The sequence below is a fragment of the Lactuca virosa genome, chromosome 3 (assembly GCF_052849685.1).
Source record: "Lactuca virosa cultivar CGN04683 chromosome 3, Lactuca_virosa_CGN04683_v6, whole genome shotgun sequence".
NCBI lineage: Eukaryota > Viridiplantae > Streptophyta > Magnoliopsida > Asterales > Asteraceae > Lactuca > Lactuca virosa.
In genome coordinates this window covers 263,641,685-263,660,674 of record NC_136428.1, presented here as the reverse complement: position 1 = coordinate 263,660,674, position 18,990 = coordinate 263,641,685, and positions in this window count along the sequence as shown.

Genomic DNA, 18,990 nt, shown 5'->3' with positions numbered 1-18,990 from the left:
ACTATTTTTCCTGTTTTTAGTCCATTATAAATACAAAAATCGGAGAAAAACAGGAATAAATTATGAAAAATTCTGAAAATAGTTTTCTAAGTGTTCCACAGAGAGTATAAGCTGCGAAAATTATTAGATACCGTTTTTATATTCCCTAATGTGGTTTTATGATTTATTAGAGCTAAACAAAAAGAAAATTCAAAACCATATTAAACAGTAACAAAAATGGATGAAACTTAATGGGAGATGTTTATTAACTTAAAGGATCATCCAAGAATTTTTCCATAATTTATTTACTAGCTTAAGTATTATATATGATTAAACACTTTATTTTCTTATTATTTTCATATAAAAATAAAGAAAATATATATTGAGCTGAAAATTTCCAGAATGCATCTTCATACAATTTGATAACAATGACAATTTGTGTTCTTATTTTTGATGTTGAACACCATGCCTAAAGGCTCAATAAATTATAGAGAAAACTTGGTTCTTGTGATTTATGTAAAGATTATTGATGTTACTTTGACAATTTTTGCAACATGTTACAAAGACTTTTGAATCAAGATCTTTTTGTACCTATTAATACATGATATTAAGAGTTCAAAATAATTTTTGAATGATTTTTAGTGATGAATAAGTTCTTTGAACATGCAACACAAAACAAATGTTCATAAGGAAAGTGCTGTTTGAGCAACAGTTTTGTAAAAATTGGTAAAAATCGAAATTTTGGAATTATTCAGTAAGGTCAGATGGGTTTGAAAGCTAACAAAAAATATTATATTTCAGAAAAAGAATCACCAATTTTGGCTAAGAAATGAGTGAGATATGACAGTTTAAAGTCAGGTAAAGAAATCTGGCAGATTGCATGCATGATGATTGGTTAGAAAAGTGGGTTTTCATCATTTCCTTGAGTAAATCTTTTGAAGTATTTTAAATATATCATGATAACCTCATATTTTGGTCATGTTTCCAGAGATCAAAAGATTAAAACTTATCAAAATGTACACATGCATTTATGAAGAAAATTTTGTTTCTCAAAAACTCTTAACTTGAGTTTGATATTTTAATCCTTAAAATCGATTTTTGCCCTAAGATCATGAACATGCAACCTTGTTTATCATACATGCATGGTGTTAAAACACATCCATCATGTTCTAAAAACCATTTTAACAAAAAGAAAACAAGTTTGAAGAAGATGAAGAAGGAGAAAGTGTAAGAAAAAGAGCAAAACTTGAAGGAAAAGTGAAGTAGAAATCGCTTTTACCTTCAAGAATACCACAAGATGATGAAGATTTCGAGTTTGAGGAGTATTCTTGGGTTTGTTTTCTGGAATATTTCTTGGTTCTTAGAGGGAGGAAGAGAGAATGGAGTGGTGTTTGGAGAGAAAAAGTAGAGAGAAGGTAGAGAGAGTTTTCTAGAGAGAGAAAGAAGAGAGATGTGTGTGTGTTGGAGAATGAGAGTGTGAGAGAGAGATATGGGGAGAGAGGGATCCGATTTTAGGGGAGGAGAGGCTCCCTCTCTCTTGGTTCTTTTATAAAAATTCAAATCTTTTATAAAAATATCCAACTTTTTATAAAATGTGCACCTTAACCTAGTTTTTATGCATAAAACTCTTGATTTTTGGCTTATAAATCAAGGGTAAATGTTAATAACTAAATCTTTATTTTTCATTGAATTGTATTTCATAATAATTATTATGATAAGATAATATTATAAGGTTCATAATTGTTTTTATAGGATTTTTAAGGTTTAAGTTTATAAATATGAGTTTTTAGGGCTTTTAGTGTTTTGGAGTTTAATAAACTTTGAATATCAAAGTAAATAGAATATTTGAGACTTTAAATTATCTTATGGTATTATAACTCTTGTATAGTTATAAATAATGTTTGTAATTTATTTTTATCGGTTTATTGGCATTCTATGTAGTGATTCCGAGATTTAAGCGAAATTGAGGAATCAAGTATACTAGTCCTAGTCTTCAACTTTGACTTAAGTTCCTACGAGACTCGGACCTAATTTATACCACTAGGTCAAGTGCATGATGTGTGTGTATGATTCATGAAAAGGTGTTCGAGTCAAAGAGTGACCCAAATATGGATAGTCTCTACAGTTAAGTAGTTATAGAATTCACATATCAATGTGAAATCTAAGTACACTATCAATTGATTCTAATTGTTTCCAAGTTTCTAGTAGGTTATAACTTAGCTTCTAGTTACTAAGTCTAGTATGTGTAGTGCCTATATGTGCAACTAAGTCTAGTTAAATCTAGAACCGACTCCAATTTTGACGGTTGTCACATAAGGTGGCATATGTGGAAGGCTTACAACACAACCTAATTAGTGTTTCACAATTGGTTGTAGGGACAGGCTTGAAAGTATCCTTTGACGATGAAGGATCTGAGATTATAGAAAAGAAGACGAAAGCAGTTCTCTTGAAGTCACAACGAAAAGGAGAAATGTATCCTTTGAATATGAACTCGATACGAGGGAAGCCTGCCATATGCTTGCTTACGAAAGCTCACTCTGATGATAGTTGGCTATGGCATTGAAGACTTTCGCACCTCAACTTCAAAGACATCAACAAGCTTGTTCTTGGTGATCATGTGCGAGGGATTCCTCTCTTGAAGTATGATAAGGATCATTTATGTGTAGCCTGTAATAGAGATGGGGAAGCAAAGCAGGAAGAGTCATCCAACAATAGTAAACACGAAAGTCATTGAACCATTCGAGCTTCTACATATCGACCTTTGTGGACCTTCTGCAATTGAAAGTGTTGGTGGTAGTAAGTACATTCTTGTAATAGTTGATGATTTTTCACGTTTCACTTGGGTGTATAAAGCAATTGAGCTTCAAATGTGAAAGATGGTTCGCAATGTTTGCAACGAAAATGGGCTAGAATTGAAAAACCAAGCGTTTGAAGAATTTCTTGCTGAAAAGGGAGTCTCACAGAACTTTTATGCACCTTGCACTCCACAACAGAATGGTCTAGTTGAAAGGCGCAACCGCTCTTTGTGCGAAGCTGCACGAACTATGCTCACTTTCGCATGTCTGCCTCTATAGTTCTGAGCGGATGCTATTGTGACTGCTTGTTTCAACCGAAAGAGATCTATCCCAAATAAGCGATTCTCTATTACTCCTTATGAAATATTAAATAATCGTAAACCTAATGTTAAGTTTTTCCATGTATTTGGTTCCAAGTGTTTCATCTTCAATTCCAAGAAACAACGAAAAAAATTTGATGCGAAAGCTGACGAGGGTATATTTTTGGGATATTCGCTGACCTCCACGGCATATAGGGTACTTAACAAACAATCAAAGAAGATCGAAGAAACCTACTATATTACGTTTGATGACAACTACTTGAAGAGGATTCAGTCGAATGAAAGTCAATCGAAGGAAATCTTTCCTAAGCCAAGTCCAGCCAATGTTCCACTCTCCAATATGTATGAGGAATTTATGCTACTCTTTGATGAGCCAGAGAAGGCTATCACATCTAAATCGAAAGCAACTGACAATAAAGTAGATGAATTGAAGAAGATAATTGATGACACTGCGAAAGACGTGCACAATCAGCCATAACCTGCGAAATTACCTCAAGACACGAGCACTACATTCCAGGGGGGAGAATTCTGACTCCAATGCACGTCCTCAGGGGGAGCAATCTACACCACAAGATACGAACATTCCATCGCAGGGGGAGGGTTACACTTCGTCTCTTTCTTCTGACCCACCCTCTGACACAAATGACTCACCTCCTACAATGACTCTCGAACCTCCATTCACAGGAGATACTTCAATTCCTGAAGAAGAGGACGTCTCGTCATCCGCGGGGGAGAATAAGATCACTAATACCAAGGAAGTGAGTGCTCTTCTTCAACTGGTCCACAATCACCCAAATCGCATCGACACCTCGCGCGGTCCTCGGCAATTTGGTGATAAAATCCATGGAAATATGTTCCCACTTCCACTAGGGAACCTCTAGAGGCTGCAACTTGCCATGAGGACGCTGGTGCTCGGCCTTAACTCGACGACAGGTCAAGCACTTCTCGACTACCCAAGCCATGTCCCTCTTCATACATGGCCAACAATAATCTCTCATCAGGTCCAAGTACATCTTAGTGGCTCCTGGATGGATCGAGAATCTCGATCTATGCGCCTCCTCCATCAGAATATGGCGAGCTCCGCCCGTATAGGGCACCCAAATCCACCCTCGGAAAGTCATAAGCCCTCGACTATCCGTCATAAACTCGGACACCTGCCCAATGACCCGCTCCCTCTTGCGGTTCTCCGGTCTCACGACCTCCACATGGGCCTCTCGAAGGGTGTCTAAGACAGGAGTCATCACCGTCATCCTCATACACACATCTCGGATCGGAGCGCTCTCGGCTCTACGACTTAGGGCGTCGGCTACCATATTAGACTTGCCCGGATGATACAGGATCTCACAGTCATAGTCCTTCACCACATCCAACCACCTCCTTTGTCTCATATTCAGGTTGGGCTGATCCATGAGATACTTCAGGGTCTTGTGGTCCGTGTATTGATGGGTTTTGAGCATTCCAACACTCTTAAGGTGTACATGCAACCCTAAATATCTTGGATCTTTGTTTTCTCTATTATACATGCAAATATCAATTTTCCAAGGTATTGTTCTAACTAGCATATTATGAAGTACATATAATATAGATTCTAGCAGAATTACATACCTCTTTGTTGTAGCTTGATTCCATGGAGTTTAAGAGCCTAATGCATCAAGTGTGACACCTCAAATAGTTCACACAACATCACCAACAACTTGGAATAACTTGAGAGAAAAGGTTCCTATGCTCAAATCGGCTAGCCCTCATGTGTACACGCACTAGTGCCAATTTCTTCAGCCATGGGGTCCATATATATGGTGGCTATTAGGGTTACACCATGTAACCCATGTCTTTCCGTATTCATCATGCTCTATGGGTTAAAACCTACATGGAGTATTCATGGGTTACTCCATGGGTTTAGCCCAACATGAAGAACTATGGATCATAAGCCCACATATATAAGAATGAATGATTTACACAACCAATCCCCATATATTTAATTAGTCTCCTTTTGATCACAAAATTAATTCCAAATCAATACTAATTAAAAAATATGATTTCATATTAATATATTAGAACTTATAATATATTAACAAATCATAAATATCCTTTTTCTCACAAAAGTGTATTCAAATTGTTCCGATGCCATGCAACCCAAATGGACCATGCCAATCGGGTCAAGTACATACCAATTATAGTTATGGACTTAGACACTAATCCAACAGTCTCCCACTTGGATATGTCTAAAACTATTATTGCGTATGACTTCAAAATCCGACTAGCAATCGTAGCTCTTAAAAGCTGTTGTCGAACTCTGAACAAATCAATGACGTGTCCATTAGATAAGGGATCATATATTCCTCCATTCTAGATATGATATCTACTGAGACATGGATTATAATCATTCTCTCTGTCCATTTGTTGTTTCCCGATTTCCGATTTATGACGACTGACTAATTGAACAAATCAAATCAGTCCAGGCTTGGCCAAGCACTTCGGGGTGTCATCACTAAATCATCGAGGGGCCCACATATATCACTTTTATCCCTTTAAGGGTAAAAGGAATGGATAAACTTCGACTCATATGCTTGTTCTACTACTTGTTGAATCATACATAGAGGCACGTTTTATAACATCGAGTTACCAATGCGTTTTCGTACAATCAATCTATAACCAACTCATAGGCAACAACTCATATCTCTATGTTTGAAGAATATAAGATATTATCGTCTCATGATCACTCGTGATAAAATCCATGAAGTGAGTCAAATGAGTGTGGGTTTAATCCAATACTCAGAACTTATGAGCACTCATGAATGTTGCAGCAACTCCTGCTATGTCCCATACCTTGGACATCTACAATCCAGCTTCATGACAGTCTTGATTCATATATACTTCCAGCATATAACCGATTGTGGATGGTTTGAATAACTTAGTCATTCAAGAAGAACGACCTAGTTATTCTGCAATTCAAAACATGCAAAGTGAAACACAAGAATAATCGAATCCAATATGGTCTCAGAACTTATGAATATAAATAGAACACCTTTTATTTATCACCATATTGATTACACATTATTCATTGGATACTGTTTCAAATTATCAACTTTACACTTGAATTAAAACAATAGTTGTCCCATGATCCAAGCATGTACACTATGTTTTCTAAACACTAGTCATGCCATACACCAAGTATGCACACTATGTTTGTCCAAACATTAGTTATGCCATACACCAATTATGCACACTAAGTTTGTCTATGATCTTTCTTTGTGGAATAGATCGATTGAACATAATTCCAATGATTCTCATTTCACAATCCCAAATCCTTATCGCAAATGAAAAAATTCCAAATTCCTGCCATTTACCGAAATCTTGTTAGATTTTAAACTTATGTGCACTGATCCTCTTGTAATGATTATGCACAAAGTCACAAAGACTTGTCAATAGTCATTACAGAGTATTCCAATGGAGATCATTCCATGAAATGAAGTCTCAAATTCAAAGTACATTGCTTTGAACATCCTTCTTGCATTAAGTTTCCTATCTTACGCATATTTAATGAATAACTTCCACCTATGGGAATATTTCCATATTCCCATTTTGACTATCACTTCTGAACAAGAGTTTCCTATTTTCAGAATATGTCAATATGGTCCTTCCAAAATTAACACCATACTTCCAACTGTCCCTGAGCAACCAATCTTTGGTAAACCTTAGATTGTCCTCGACAATTGCTTAATCACTTTAGTCACATCCATTTCTAGTACTTTTTCCCCTCTTAATGCTCTAGGCATTTGGAAAAATTTAGAACAAATAAATATTATAGCACATGCAATCGACCCTATATTCGAAACATATGGGACGCGATTCATGATGTCTCACATAAAGACATGATACTAGACCAATCTTTTGCTATAATGTTTCTATTTCTATTTGCCAAGTTATCATAATTCAGATTATGAAAAAGGATGCCGTAATCATAATTGAATTTTAGAACGCAAATAAAGGACCCATATATAGAATTTCCTTATGTTGAGCCATTTCCAACATAAAATTCATATATATCCTTGACTAAAGATGATTAAAATCTCACGATCTAAGCTTTTAGATTTGAAATGAAGTATAATTTTTTCTCCCTTAATTATAGCAAAAAAACTTTTCCCAATTGAAACTTTTGTTTTCTATAATTAATATTGCTAACTTGCAACACTTATTATAATTGTCATACTCCCACTTGCATGATGATTATTAGCATAACACTTATGCTCCCACTAGCTTTGACATGTACTTAGAAATCAGTTGGATTTCTAGAAATTAATACTTTATTGACTTTCTTACCGATGTTCAGATTTCTGATACGAGATGCTTTGATAAACATTATGAAAATCATACACCTTTCCTTAGATAGCTCACATGTGTGTCTAAACAATTTCCATAACTATGAAAAGGGATGCCATAATCACAGTGTCAATTGTTAGACCTTTGTCATTCCTCACAAGTCCATGTTAGTGTGTCGTTTAACCACACACGCTCAAGTAACGACTTCGAGAATGCAAATATCACAATTTCTATCTATTTAAAATCTACTTAGTCAAAGCGTTTCCTCACCATCATTTTCATGAATCGGAGAGAAACCTTATGACACTTAGATTTTATGGTGTATGTGTTCCTATCCACATGAATTTGTCATAACCACAAGGGGAGGTTAGTGACAAATCCAAACTCATATGGACCGAACTTGTGCAATCTTAACTTCTTGCCACCTGGCAGCACAAGGGTCTGCCATTGCTTCCAAGTAGTTGTCCCAACACTGAGAACTTGTAGAACTCAGATGTATAGTCACCTTTAACTGTAATGGGCACAGACATAAGAGTATGTCAACACGATAGGTTACAAACCTCAAGTCGTACGCTAGTGATAAACTACAGGTTTTATTCTTGATTAGTTCTTGAAACTTTTTCAAGATCTTTAAGACTCCCACTGACCTCTTGACATTTAAGATTCTCTTGTCAAGAACCATTCCTTGACAAAGCAAATATTTAGGAGTTGGTGCGGATTCTTATCAAGACAAACACTTCACACAATTCGCCTTAGTTGGTCTCTGTTTTATCCAAAACATCACAACTTACCAATTTCAAATGTACAAGAGTAGAGCACATTTTACTCTGACATTTGACTAGTGTTATAAACCTTCTTAAAATTTATGTCACTCAAGTTACAATCTTGGAGTATTACTCTAAGACTGAATTTTGGAACGAAGTATGATTCATCTTTTGATTTAACCAATTCATCAATTCACGATTCCTCTTCTTAGTCAAACAAATGAACTAAGATGTCCTTAGAGAATCAATTGTGATATTGTTTCATAATCACTAAGATAATCACAAAACACGATACTAAAGTACTCTCCCATCTTTTCAGATTGGAGAAACTTTTATCTTTCTGCCCAATTTGATTCTTCTCATTCGTTATGCCATACATTGAAACTTTTCCAATGTTTCAGAATTATACTTAAACTTGTAAGTATAACCATATTTACTAAACTTCAGTAAATCATGACGAATAATCTTATCGATCTTTATGGTGGACTTGACCAGTGCACAAAAATGTGTACTCGATCACTTAGTCCTTCACTTGACTCACATATACATGTGAACAAGGAATTAGTCTTAATTTTTCCAAAGATGAAAATTCTCATTCATCATACAATACAACTTGCATGATTCCAAGTTTCAATCCAATTGAGACTTGGGTGATGAGAATATTTCCTTATTTGGTAAATTTAGACACTACCACAAATGAAAGAATCAAATCCATTTTCCAATATTGCTATTAACGGAATCATATAAGCAACAATTTTTCACAAATGCCATTGTAAGGATACTTAAAATTAACAAAACAAAACTTTTTCTTTTATTTAAAACGTGCGGAAAAACTTATCCTTACAGTGCAAATGCTTATGAAAAACTATGTTCTTATCTATTCCTGAGCAATCTGTCACAACTCTTAAGCAACAACTCAAAATTCTAATCACCGAACCATGCGATCGAAATCCATCTTCGCGATCAGAATCAACTTACTCTTCTTTAAGCTTCCTCTCTTTTCTTTGATTCTTAAAACTTCAGCATGTGACCCAGTCACATCATGTAATAAGAATCTCCAAATAGGAACTTAATAGAGTTAGATAGTTGACTTACCTGAAGTAGAGTCAAACTTTTTAGCTTGACCAACCATATTATCTTTCAGGTAACTAGGGTAACTTTGCAACCAATGCCCTTCCTTTGGCAATATAAGCATATGGACTCTTTGGGAATGGTACATGGGACTATCTCAGACTTAGCCTTTCTCTTTACCATTTGGTCAACCGAGTTGACTATGGCCGATCCCTTTCCATTGGGAAGAGAAAGCTTTTCTGGATATCCAATGTTACCATTGTCAATGTCCATGGTAGTTTGGGAAGTTGATCTTCTAATCAAATTTGCTTTACCAGTGCTCCAAATCATTGCTGATTCAGCAGCACCAAGCAAGTAGATAAGATCATTAAGGGTCATGTCATAGTCTGTTACGTGGTAGTCCTTAAAGAACTCACTATGTGACTTAGGAAGTGAATGAACATCCAACTTCCTCAAGACTTTGACACCCAACTCTCCCGGCTTGTCAATATGTGTCTTTATGTGACTTTATGTCCAAGATGTGAGCACACATATACCTTGCTTGCCAATAGGGATTGAGTGACCTTGAACTTGTGGGTTAGGGAGAATAATTGGAGGAGGTGGAGGTAGAGAAGTATGATTTCCATGAACCAACCATGGGACATCATCTTCATTAGGAAAGCTTGTTCCTAGGGATTTGGGAAGATCATAGTTGTCTGAACCAGACATCTACAATGGAGAGATTCAAGTTAGTTGATTTAAAGTCCTTAATATCACACCCAATATGAAATATTAAGGCTAGGACCCAACACAATACTTATATAACTTGGAAGAGGGATGTCGTAATCCAAGCTATAAAATATTAGAAGGTAGACGAATGACGATTCACCAATTTCCACCATAAAAAAATGAAATAATTTATTAGGTTTTAATTGGTTTTGAAACTCCTAGATCTTTTGAGATTCAATGAACTTTTCAATGGAATGTTTTAATCTCGATTGTGCCCTCTCAAATTTTGTGATTGGGATGCCGAGGATCACAAAACAAGGTGTGAATAACCATGCAAATATACTTGGTACCCTTAATATTTACCACTCAATCGATGTGCCGGTTAACCACAAGCGCTCCACCGATACTATGATAAACATTAAGTTACCCTTTGCCTACCTTGTTAAATCCAGGTTAATGTGCCGGTTAACCACACACGCTCCACTAACGACTTAAGCAAAGTGCAAAGTGTAATTTCATGGGTTGGCACCAAATTCACATTTTCCTAAGTAACTAAGATTGGGAATTTATAAGAGTTTAGTTACATAGTATTTTTCATTAATACTTTTAATGATGGGAGAATTATAGTCCTTGTCCTACCCGTTCAGTTAACGACCCTCCACCAGTCAAGGAAGCGGTGGGTGAGAGTGGACACCCATTAAGTTTCCATTTTATAGGCAACAACCTTATAACCCCCTTATAGACCGGCTTCGTGAATGAGGCCTACTAACGGTAAGACTGACTTTGTTTTTATACATATATATAACTATTAACTATTAATATTATAATAGTATAAGGGTTGAATTTTAACTTTTAAAACTCTAAGGGCTTAACTTGGAGTTAAAGTATTCATGGGGAAACTTTACAAATTCCAAAACTTGAGGGCAAGTTTTGAACACTACAAAACTTTTCAATTCCATAACTTATGTGTTTAAAGTAGTTTTAATGAAAAAACTCTTCAAGTTCCATAACTTGAGGACAAGTTATGGAAGACTTTAAAGCATTTAAAAATGAGACTCTTCACTTTCATAACTTATGGAAATCTTATGAGTGTTTAAAAATCATAAATGTGACTTTTCATATAACTTGAGGACAAGTTACAAAAACACCTTTTATGAATAACTTTTAGATCAATATGGATTGAAAACACATTATCTCATAACTTTTCTATTGATCTAAGCTAACTCATAAGAACAAGATAATTCAAATCATCAATCTTTAAGAAATTAGCATGAACATAAAACTAATACAAATCTTGAAATTATGAAAATTATCTTTGAAATTGGATTAGCATGAACATTACCACATCAAAAACAGGTTTATAAGTTCAAAAACAGCTTAGGGTAATGTTCCTAGTCCAATTCCAGCCTTAAAAGTCAAAAATATGTTGTCAGGGGCTTCTACTCGTCGAGTGTATGAACCTACTTGACGAGTAGGATGAATTTCTTCATGGACTCGGCGAGTCCATCAGTGGAATCGACGAGTCCATCAGTGGACTCGGCGAGTCCACTGCCCAGACAGCCAGAAAAACGATTTTTTTTCAGCTTTTTCAGCAATTTGCATCAAGTATAATTGAAAACAAGCCTAGGCTCTGATACCACTGATGGGTTTTGAGCATTCTAACACTCTTAAGGTGTACATGCAACCCTAAATACCTTGGATCTATGTATTCTCTATTATACATGCAAATATCAATTTTCCAAGGAATTGTTCTAACTAGCATATTATGAAGTACATATAATATAGATTCTAGCAGAATTACATACCTCTTTGTTGTAGCTTGATTCCATGGAGCTTAAGAGCCTAGTGCCTAAAGTGTGACACCTTAAATGGTTCACGCAACATCACCAACAACTTGGAATAACTTGAGAGAAAAGGTTCCTATGCTCAAATCGGCTAGCCCTCATGTGTACACGCACTAGTGCCAATTTCTTGAGCCATGGGGTCCATATATATGGTGGCTATTACGGTTACACCATGTAACCCATGTATTTCTTCTTCATGCTCCATGGGTTAAAACCTCGATGAAGTATCCATGGGTTACTCCATGGGTTTAGCCCAACATGAAGAACTATGGATCATAAGCCCACATATATAAGAATGAATGATTTACACAACCAATCCCCATATATTTAATTAGTCTCCTTTTGATCACAAAATTAATTCCAAATCAATACTAATTAAATAATATGATTTCATATTAATATATTAGAACTTATAATATATTAACAAATCATAAATATCCTTTTTCTCACAAAAGTCTATCCAAATTGTTTCGATGCCATGCAACCCAAATGGACCATGCCAATCGGGTCAAGTACATACCAATTATAGTTATGGACTTAGACACTAATCCAACATGTATATGGTACACCGAACACCATAAAGATTGTGGCGCCAAATCTTGAGGGTGAACACCACCGCCCCTAACTCCAAATCGTGGGTGGGATACCTCGTCGCATTAGGCTTCAGCTGCCTCGACGCATATGCTATCACGTGATCCCTATGCATCAACACTGTACCTATCCCTATGATAGACACATATCAATAGACCACAAAGTCCTCCAGTCCCTCTGGAAGGGCTACCACCGGAGCTTTGCATAACCTTTGGCGAAGAGTCTCGAATGATGCCTGCTGCTCAGGCCCCCAGACAAAAGTAACACCCTTCCGGGTTAATCTGGTGAGAGGAACCGCAATCTTGGAGAAATCCCTGATAAATCTCCGATAGTAGCCGGCCAATCCCAGAAAACTCTTGATCTTGGATGGGGATCTTGGCACCTCCCATCGCAAAACCGCCTCAATCTTGGCGGGATTGACCAATATCCCATTCTGATTAACGAGATGTCCCAGGAACTGGACCTCTCGTAACCAGAAATCGCACTTGGAGAATTTGGCATATAGCCTCTCCGACCTCAAAACCTCAAGAACCTCTCGCAGATGCTCCTCATGCTGCTCTTTGGACCTTGAATATACTAAGGGATCGTCAATGAACACGATCACCGACCGGTCCAACATAGGCCTGCACACCCGGTTTATGAGATCCCTGAATGTCGTTGGTGCGTTGGTGAGCCCGAAAGGCATCACCACAAACTCGTAATGCCCATAATGAGTTCTAAAGGTCGTCTTCTGAATATCCTCATCGCATACTCTCATCTGGTGATATCCGTATCTCAAATGAATCTTGGAAAACCAAGATGCCCCCTGCAGCTGATCGAATAAATCATCGATCCTCGGAAGTGGATAACGGTTCTTGACTGTCAATGTCACATCCCCAAACCGAAACGACAGAAACATTCGAGGGTGGAGGACGTCATGTGTAGTATCACAACAATTGCATCATAGTAATCAAAGTAAACACAACCATTACATTGAATATATAAAAGGTATTTACATCTGTTTGATTCATATTCATATACATCAAAAGTATATCAAAATATAAAGACGTGACTCTATATGCTCCGTCTTCTCAAAAGCCTGCTGAGGTACCAATCTACAGATTTCCTGAGAACACAAGCGATTTTGAAAAGATAGTATCAGCATAAAATGTCATACCTCCAAACCGAAACGGCTGAAACGTTCAGGGGCGGATGACGTCATATGTAGTATCACAACAATTGCATCATAGTAATCAAAGTAAACACAACCATTACATTGAATATATATAAAAAGTATTTACATCTGTTTGCTTCATATTTTATACATCAAAAGTAGTAAAAAGAAAGATGAGACTCCATACACCTCGTCTGCTCAAAAGTCTGCCAAGGTACCTGTCTACTGATTTCATGAGAATACAAGCAGTTTTGAAAGAGAGTATCAGCATAAAAGTTGGTGAGTTCATAACCATCTTTTGTAATAAAAACCTATTAATGAATTAGTGAAAATGTTTGTATATTTCTAAGAAAAACCAATATTTTCTAACATGTGAGTTTGTTACAATATTCCATAAAGTATTTGTTTGAATGTTTATTTACCACCAGATTAATTGTATAATACTGTTTTGAATGTAAAATCCCTTTTTATAAGAAAACCTTGGCTATCACCAGTATAAATAGGATGTTCTGTTTGAAAACCCTGGTTAATACCAGTATGTATAGTAGTTTTATTTCTCATAAAGAAACCATGTATTTTCCATACTTATGCTAAATAATCATTATTCATGTATAGTATATTACTACGTAAATATATCATTGTTATCTATTTGCGAGTTTTATGACCATACTAACTGATATGGCGCTAATCGAGCGCCAGTATCTTTTATGACTTTGTCACCCGTAGACCTGCCGGTCCTACTATAGCTAGCAGCAAGGTACGGGATTGTCAGTCCCGTATAGATCTATACACAAACTCACGCTCTCCCTTGAGGAGACTCTGGTTCATAAGGGTAGTCTTCCACTAGTACATGTAATTGTACCCAAAGACATGTCTCTCAACTAAATTAACGACTTTACAAGTAATAATACGGGAAAACCCTTTGATAAATAACAGAGAGGTTTATAAAAGATGTGTGTATGTATATGTATAACCATGTATTGAATTCCCAAACTATACCCATTATAGTTTGTGTGTTTGTATATGTATAACCATGTATTGAATTCCCAAACTATACCTATTATACTTTGTGTGTTTGTATATGTATAACCATGTATTGAATTCCCAAACTATACCTATTATAGTTTGTGTATTTGTATATGTACTTTGATTGATGAATTGGTCTGAAAACTATGTGGTTATTCTTGTAAGTTGAAAACGTCCCTTATGCTCAACATATTACAAAAAGGATAAATATCTAAATATTTTATAAAACATGGAAAGTCTTTTGGTTGTATCGATTTCATAAGTTTTAAACTCGTTGAAATTCATTTGTATTAAGTTCACAAAAATAATTGTATTGGGATTGTATTCCCCCTCTGAAAACATGAAAAATAGTAAAAGCTTAGGGGTATGAACTCACCTGCTGTGAGTGATCTGTACGTAAGATTTTTTGTAGGATGCTAAGTGTAAGGTGAAGACTCGAGTATACACGGATCCTATTTAGCATATAATGACACATACTTGTATCAAATTAGTGTATAACACAACTAGTTATGATAGGGAATCACCCTAGGGACTAGGAAACACTTGAAACTAAGTGTTAAAATCACATATGATTAAATAAGGGAGGTTCACGGCCACACTAAGGTGTGTACGGCCATGGGGTTCACGGCCCATGAGTGTATGGTCGTACACTCATGAAGAAGTATGCAAATGAGGTGTTTTAAGGTCCTATCTAGCATCAAAGAAGTGTTCTTGGTCACATGCTTAACTTTAAGGAGAGTTTAAGGCCAACTATCAACATCAACAAGGGTTTACGACCCTATGAGGTGTGTACGGCCGTACAATGGTTTACGGCCGTACACCTTCATGTTCTTGGTAAGATGGTCGATTTTAAGATGAATAACAAGTGTTTCTAGTAGATAACAAGCAAGGAAGCCGTTACTAACAATTTGGAAGCTTGATGAGGGTTTACAGCCACCAAGAACTAGTGTGTGTTCTTGGTGAAAGATGAAGATCTAACCAAAGATGAAATTTATGGAATGAAAACATGGATTCATCACTAGTTAAAGCAATGTAGCAACAAATTAAGGTAAGAAACACTTACATTTTTGAAAATCTAGGTGAGAATTTTGATGATAGTAGAGAGAGAATCCGAATTTTTGGCTTGGAAGTGTGAAAAGTGTTGAATAATGACTAAGTATCACTTATATAGGTGAGAGTTCATGGCTATAAATGGGTGTACGGCCGTACACCCATGTGTACGGCCGTACACTCCTCTTGAAGGAGTGTTTGGCCCGGATGCTACATTATGACTTAAGATAACTCATCCCTATACCTAAACCTTTATTGTACTAGGCTTAAAACACTCAAACAGACACTAAAGAATGCTAAAAGATAGCGGAAATGAATCTGACTTTGATTGATTTGACTAGTTGTACCAGATAGAAATTTCGGGTTGTCACATAAAAGCTGGTGAGTTCATAAGCATGTTTTTGTGATAAAAACCAGTTAATGAAGCAGTGAAAATGTTTATATGTTTCCAAGAAAATCCCATATTTTCTAATGTATGAGTTTGTTGCAATGATCTATAAGTACGAAAACCCTGGCTATCACCAGTATGTATAGAATGTTCAGTTGGAAAGCCCTGGTCATTACCAGTATGTATAGTAGTTCTATTAATTAAATAAAACCATATGTTTTATCCTCTGGAACCCTCCAATGTAATGTATAGTAGTTCTATTAATTAAAATAAAACTAATGACGAATGAAATCCCGTAAACGAAAGGTTAGTTTATACTATTGTGAGTCGTATAACCATGCTTGATATGAGTGATGACCTCTACGACGTTCTTCAGGCGTCAGACGGTATGATATTTGTCACCCCAGACATGCCTGCCTAACTGTAGCTAGCAGTTTAGGTGCGGGATTGTCAGTCCCGAATAGATCTATTCACAAATCTCACGCTTTCCTTCCAGGAGACTCTGATTATACTAAAAGATAGGGTTTAACATGCACCTTTAAAGGTACGAATGAAGAGTTGTCTCGCAATCCTGTATTAACTAGTTTACATATATCTCTGTATTGTTCTTTTGTGATTAAATCAGTTTGTATACTTTATAGATTAATAGTTATATTTAAATAACTTTTTGGTAATGAATCCTTGTTACCCGAGAGATATAAATGAATATTATAAACTAAGGTTGTCATAGTTTATATGTTTAACAATGTATAAGCTTTGAATTTGTAAAACTGTATATCGAAAAACCCCAAAGTATACCTATTATAGTTTGCATGAATATTATGTATTTGGTTCACGAATTGATCTGAAAACTATGCAATTTGGCAGTAAGTTGAAAATTTCCCTTATGCTCAGCATAATACAAAAGGGAATGAATATCTAAATATTTTATAAAATGTGGAAAACGTATGGATGTATCAATTGCATCATTTTTAACCGTGTTGGAACCCTTTTGTATAAAATTTAGAAAAATCATTTGTGTTTGGCTTTTACTCTGCCCCTGAAATATTAAAAACAGTAAAACCATAGGGGTATGAACTCACTGTTGGTTGTGGTAAATGTTAGACAACAAAATTGGGAGTGAAGATCCTCGGGTTGATGTACACGGCACTTAACGGAATCCTCATAACAATTAAATACATATATGCATTTTATTAGCGAAACCATTAATTATAGTGTTGGAAAAATATTTGATTTTGGTTTAAATGTTACCAGGACTCGATTGAATTGGAAAAGCAGGTTTTCAGCCAAGTTCACGATTTGGGAAGGTTTGCGGCCGTGAAGTGTTCTCGACGATGAACTGTTCTCGACCGTGAACAGCCCCTTGAATGGTTTACGGCCGTGAACGGTGTTCTTGAAGAAAATATGAATGTTTGAAGGGTGTACGGCCGTGAACGGATTGCGGTCCTTGAAGATTTGAAGGGTTCACGGCCGTGAACTCAAGAACAACAAGGCACGATTTGATGAAAAACGGATGTTTTGATGATCCAAAACGAGTTCCAAGGCGGATGGAGTGCTAGATGAAGAGAAATCTAGTGTTTTCGGGTGATGATTTTTAGAGAGAGAGAGGGTGTTCGCGGCCAAAAAAGTGTAAATGAGGGGTAGGAGCTCATATTTATAGGGGGGTTTCATGGTCGGTGGTGGGTCCACTAGTCGTGAACGGGTTTACGGCCGTGATCGGGTTCACGGCCGTAAACACCAGTCAGGCCGGTTTTCACTGATTTTCGATGTCGTTCGGGTTTCCGCGCGATTTTGGTTCCGACTCGTATATATAAAATTTAATTATATAACTTAAATGATTTTCCAACCATAAGAATTTTGACGGAACTAAATAAAATTAAAAATTTATTTAACGAAATCGACAAACGTTAATGAAAAAAAAGGTCTGGGTTGTCATAGTCAACATGTTCAACTCCCGGTAATCGCTGCACATCCGGTGCGAACCATCCTTTTTCTTGACAAAAAGGATCGGCGCTCCCCACGGCGAGCTACTCGGTCGAATAAATCCCTTCCCCAGCAGCTCCTGAAGCTGTGAGGATAGCTCCTGCATCTCTGGTGGCTTAAGGTGATAAGGTGCCTTGGCAATAGGTGTCGCCCCCGGAACAAAATCAATCTGGAACTCCACCAGCCTCTCGGGAGGCACACCCGGAAACTCCTCGGGGAAAACATCCGGAAACTCGCACACTATCAGAACCTCGGCGGTAGAACTCCGCCTCTCTGACACAATCTGCGTATCCATAACGTACGACAGGAAGCCCATACAACCCTGCTGTAAACTCTGCCTCTCCCTGGCAGCAGATCAGAAAGTTGACCCAGATCTGGTACCCTCGCCATACACTGCAAGCACTCCCCCACTAGGGTCTCGTATAGTCACCATCTGACGCTCGCAGTCGATCACTGCTCCAAAACGGCTCAACCAATCCATGCCCACAATGACACAGACATCACCTATCGGGATTGGTGCCAGGTCAATCGGAAACTCGAAACAAAAAATCTCCAGCATACATCCTCAGAATACAACAGTGTCAAAAACCACATGCTCATCGACTATGGAAACGCTCAGAGGTCGACTCAACGCCCCCCGTCAGATACGGATGTGACGACTAAAAGCTAAAGACACGAAGGATCGACTCGCACCCGAGTCAAATAACACCAAAGCAGGTACAAAGTTCACAAGAAATGTACCTAAATATAGTTCAAAATAAGAACAATAAATCGCAAAATAAATAAATAAGGAAATATGTACCAGCCACGACATCAGGTGCTGCGCGGACCTCCTCCGCTGTCAGCTGAAAAGCTCTCCCATGAGCCCTCGGATCCTCGGCCTTCACCGACCGAACATCAGTAGCACGGAAAGCAGCAGGAGTGGAACCCTGGGCCGATCCCTGAACAAGTTGTGGGCACTCGACCTTCCGATGGCCGATCTCATTGCAGTGAAAGCA